The following is a 5,444-nucleotide window of genomic DNA, read 5'->3' as shown; positions in this document are numbered from 1 at the left end:
CACTATAACACCAAAGGTTAAGAGATTCATTATTATAGCAGAGGTGAAAATATGACTTCAAGTGATTTTTATCAAGGCCATCCTATAAAGTAAAAGATCCCAGGTTATTTAGAGGTATAGCATTCAGTAAAATGAATTTAGGGTTAGGCTAAGGCCTTTCTAGGGGAAGAGGAAGGGAATAAGCGTTTATAGAGCATCTGCTAGCTGCTAGGTGCTAGGTGCTGTAACAAAAATTTTTTTTGTGTCTTGTTTTTTTGTTGTTGTTGTTTTTTTCTTTTATTTTTATTATGGTTTAAAAAATTGATCATTGTCATGATGCACAATTGTTGGGATATGAGTATGTAAAATAGTAAAAATTCCTGGTTAAGGGAAATATTATTTTGTAGAAATATTTAACTAAAAGAAAGTATACTCTTTTTCTGAGAAGTCCAATATCACAAGAGCCACGGTTGGTTTAACTGTATTGAAAAAGTTAGTTTAAATAGAGTCTGGAAACTAAAATGAATGGTTTTTAATTTCCTAACTTTAAAAAGAATGAATGGGCCCCAGTGTCCTCATTCTTTCTGAAGAAAATGAGTAGTTTGTTCATAATTGAATCAGAGTTCCCAATTCTGCAATGTGCTAAGTCTCAGTCTTGCTCTGATGATAAATATCTTACCATTCCGGCCTTTCTGCCAGGAAATTCAGAGGAGTGATCATTTGTTGAGGATGTAATCATATATGAATGATTTCAATATTATTATAGAATAATGATATTTATATATTTCAAAATGTATATGTAAACTTCTCATTTCTTCCCTTTTTACATAATTACTAGGAACATTAACACGATAAAATATGGCTTATAAATTCTTGGAGATTTGTTTGACTTCTTTATAATATACATTTAATTGAGGTGTCATGTTATGACTACTTGTATAATTTTATCATCATAGTTTTTGCAAAACAATCTCTGTTAAGTGATTTGCCCAAGATCACACAGCTAGTAAGTGTCTAGTGTCCGAGTTTAAATTTGATGTCAGGTTCTCCTGACTTCAGGACCAATAGTTTATCTACTGCACTAACTTACTGCCATGATTCACTTTTATTAGTAAATTTTAAGAGAAACCTAAAATTTAGAGGTTCAATGAAATACATTTATTGTTTCTAGTTAAGAATTTAATGTATATTTAGAGTTTCTCATTTAAATGTCTATCACAAGATTTCCATAGAGGAAGCCTACACTAGATGAATCAAAAAGCATGACTGATATGTTGCATGGATATCAACAATGACAAAATAGGATATATTTTTTTCCTAATTGATCTATCCATATGTATAATAGGTACTTCAAGAGGTGTGAACTAATTCTCACTAGAAATATAGACATGTGAAAACTAACATGACTGTCTAATCAAAAAAAGCTTTGAATTAAAAATTACGGAGGACAGAAAACATGGCATAATATCTGATAACAACAATAAGAATAATCAGAGTTAGATAACTAAATTATAATCCAGAATTGAGAGGATGCCCATCATTTGGAAAATGGCTAAATAAATTATGGTATATGAAGGTAAAAAGAATATTATTGTTCAATAAGGAATGATGAGCAGGGTGATTTCAGAAAAGGCTGGAAAGACACATGAATTGATGCTAATTGAAGTGAGCAGAAGCAAGAAAACATTGTGTACAATAACAAGATTATGTGATGATCAACTGTGATGGATTTAGCTCTTCTCAATAATGTGGTGCTTCAAAACAATTCCAACAGAGAAATGGAAAATGCAAATTCTATCCATAGAGAGAACTATGGAAACTGAATGTGGTTCAAAACAAAATATTTTCATCTTTTCATTTGTCTTCTTTCTTGTGTTTCTTTTTTCCTCTTTGGATCTGATTTTTCTTGCACAACATGACAAATATGGAAATATGTCTAAAGGGACTGAACATATTTAACCTATATCAGATTTTTTGCTGTCTTGGGGAGGGAGAAGGTAAAGGAGGGAATGAGAAAAATTTATAACAGAAAGCCTAAAAAGAATGAATATTGAAAACTATCTTTGCATATATTTGAAAAAAATAAAATAGTACTAAATATTAGAAAATCTAGAATGTTAATAATGGGAAACACAATGGTTTTTTCTCATTTTTAAAAAAATTTTCATAGCAATTTATTTTTCAAAATACATGCAAAGATAGTTTCCAATATTAACCTTTGCAAAATCTTGTGTTGCAAATTTTCTCCCTCTTTTCCTCTCTCTTCCCTTCCCAAATTTGAAATAGATTAAACATATGCAATTCTTCTAAATATATTTCCATATTTGTCATTGCTGGACAAAAGCAATTCACATGAAAAGAGAAAAAAAGACAAGGTAGAAATAAACAAGTTAACAAACAATTAAAAAGGTGAAAATATTATGTCTTTATCCACAATCAGTCTCCATAGTACTCTCTCTCTGAATAAAAACACAATGATTTTAAAAATTAATCAATTTATTTTAGTATTTATATATATATATGTATATATATATATATATATATAGAGAGAGAGAGAGAGAGAGAGAGAGAGAGAGAGAGAGAGAGAGAGAGAGAGAGAGACTAAAATTGTAAAGGGATGAAACTCTTAAAAGGTATGCTTGAATCAAACAACCAAGCACTTAAGGTTAATTACCTATTGGACAATAACTCTATTAGCATATGTTTGGGAAAATGGCCCTTCTCACTATTCCATGCTGGCTCTATCTTTTGGTGTAGACAGATAATTGTAGGAGGGATTAGAGGGTGAGTGAGACAAGCCAGACTCATTTTGCAGCAGGACAAGGAGAAGGAATGTTGGTGGAGAATTTGTGGCCATTTTGTCCATCTCCTTCACTTCTCCCCCTAAAGACCAAGGACTTTTGCTTATCCTAATTCTGGCTGATCCTGAGGGCTCTAGGGAGCTAGCTAGGTTTAGGGTTACTAAGTAGATCAACCAGATAACATGACTTATGAGAAATAAATTTGAGGCTCATGCTCTCCCCAGACTCTACTATGTTGGGGCTCTGGACCATGCTGCTGAAAACTAGGCCTCCAGCATAGTGACCATGACATTCTCCACTGCAAAGAATGGGGTAGCTAGCTGTTGAATCATGGCAATAATAATTGAGACAATGGAGGATATACAGTTTGACAAGGGCCTCCCTCCCATCCTTAGTGGCCTGGAAGTGCAGGTCAGGGAAACTAGAATGGCTCTGGAAGTACCCCAACATCTGGGTGAGAGCACAGTCTACACCTTATTTTGAATGGCACTGAAGAATTAGTGAGAGGACAGGATTCTGTGTGCTCCAATCAAAATCCCTGTGGGACCTGAGGTACTTGGAAGAATTATGAAAGTCTTTGGAGAGTTTATTGATGAAAGGGGTACAATCAAAACCAAACAGTTTACTATTATGCATGCTGAGGCTCCTGAGTTCATAAAGATGAGTGAGGAGCAAGAATTCTTGGTCACTGGAATCAAAGTTGAGAATATTTTGGCCCCCAACAATCTGGTGGTTCTGGTATGGGAAAGACTGTATTGATTATGGAGCTATTCAACAATGTTGCCAAACCTCATGATGGTTATTCTGTGTTTGCTGGTGTTCATGGATGATCCCAAGAAGGCAATGATATACCAGAAGATGACTGAGTCTGGTGTCTTTAATCTGAAGGATGTCAATTCCAAGATAAAATTAATATATGGTCAGATGAATGAATCACTTTTTATTGGGGCCTAGGTAGCCTTGATTGACCTCACTGTGTCTGAACACTTGAGGGACCAAGAAGATTAAGATGTAAGGCCCTTCATGGATAATATTTACCCATTCATTCAGGCTGACTCAGAGGTATCTACTTTACTAGACAGAAGCCCCTCTACTATTCGTGACCAGCCCATCTTGGCTACTGCCATGGGTACCATGCAGGAAAGAATTACCACAATCAAGAAGAGTTTTATCACCTCTTTACAAGCTATCTTTGTGCCTGCTGATGATTTTACTTGCCACTCTTGTCACAGTCTTTGTGCGCTTGGATACTTCCACTGTGCTGTCCAAGGCTACTGATTATCTGGATATTTCCCCTGTACTGGATCCTTTAGACTCCACCCTCAGTTCATGGATTCCAACATTGTTGGCAAGAATTAGCACTATGATGTTATCCACAGTGATTATGCAGGACTATACATCCCTCCAGGCATCATTGCTATCCTTGGTGTGGCTGAATTGTCTGAAGAATATAAATTGACTGTTTCTTGGACCTGGGAAATCCAGTGTTTCTTATCACAGCCATTCCAAATTGTTGAGATATTCACAGGACATATAAGGAAGTTGGTCCCCTGAAAGAAACCATTAAGGGATTATAACAGATCTTGGCAGATCAGTATGACCATCTCCCATAGCAAGCCTTCAATATAATAAGAGTCATTGAAGAAGCTGTGACAAAAACTGAAAATTCACTGAAGAGCACTTATTAAGAGTCACTTTCACCTGTCACACATCCTTCAATTTCAGTCTTTTGAGCAAACACAAGAACTTTCTTTGGAAAATCTATGTACTGTCTGAAGAATATTTGAACGTTGAATGAAATGCACATCTCAACAGCCAAAATAAGGGAAGGGAGATAAATGTGATCTTAAGATTTTGTGCAGATAAGTGCTCCCAAGTAGATGATTTTGACTTCCCCTGCTCTTCCCTGAGATGTTCTCCACCATCCTTCCACTCTGTGCTTACTGGATTTCCTCACAGATTGTTCTTTGGTTGTTTGAATCATGCCCCACTCGTCATGGCCCCAGTTAGAATTTTGTTGGCAAAGATGCTAAAGTGGCTTACCATTTCTTTAGGGAGCTCATATTACAGATAAGGCAAATGGGGTAGACAGTGTTAAGTGTAGCATGCTAATTGTGGAATTATGTGTATAAGAATTGTACATGTTTAACATATATTGGATTAATTTTTGTCTAGGGGAGGGGAGAAGGGAAAGAAGGGAGAAAAAATTGAACACAAGGTTTTGCAAGATTGAATTTTGAAAACTATCATATGTATTTTGAAAATAAAAGGCTATTAATTAAAAAAAGAACCAGGAGAACATTATATATAGCAACAAGATTATGTGATAGACTTGGCTCTTTTCAACAATGAAGTTATTGAAATTCCAAGAGAACTCCAATAGACTTGTGATGGAGAGAGCCTTCCTCATTTAGGGAGAAAGCTATGGAGACTGAGTGTGGTATTTCTCCCTTTTTATTGCTGTTTCCTTGCTTGTTTTGCTTTCTTTCTTAATTTTTCATTTTGATCAGGTTTTTCTTGTGTAGCATGAAAAATGTGGAATTATGTTTAGAAGAATTGCATGTGATTAACCTATATTAGATTACTTGCTGTCTAGGGGAGGAGAAGGGAGGGAGGAAAATTTGGAGCACAAGGTTTTGCAAAGGTGAATGTTGAAAATTATCT

At 35.2% G+C, this 5,444-nt stretch overlaps 1 pseudogene; it reads left to right on the top strand.

Annotated features, from left to right (window-relative positions):
• Nucleotides 1-3,110: 3,110 nt before the first annotated feature.
• Nucleotides 3,111-4,468, top strand: LOC100930550 (annotated as a pseudogene).
• The last annotated feature ends 976 nt before the right edge of the window (nucleotides 4,469-5,444 follow it).

The sequence above is a fragment of the Sarcophilus harrisii genome, chromosome 2, assembly GCF_902635505.1.
Source record: "Sarcophilus harrisii chromosome 2, mSarHar1.11, whole genome shotgun sequence".
NCBI lineage: Eukaryota > Metazoa > Chordata > Mammalia > Dasyuromorphia > Dasyuridae > Sarcophilus > Sarcophilus harrisii.
The sequence above is the reverse complement of the archived record's forward strand: the minus strand, read 5'-3'. Positions and strand labels throughout refer to the sequence as shown.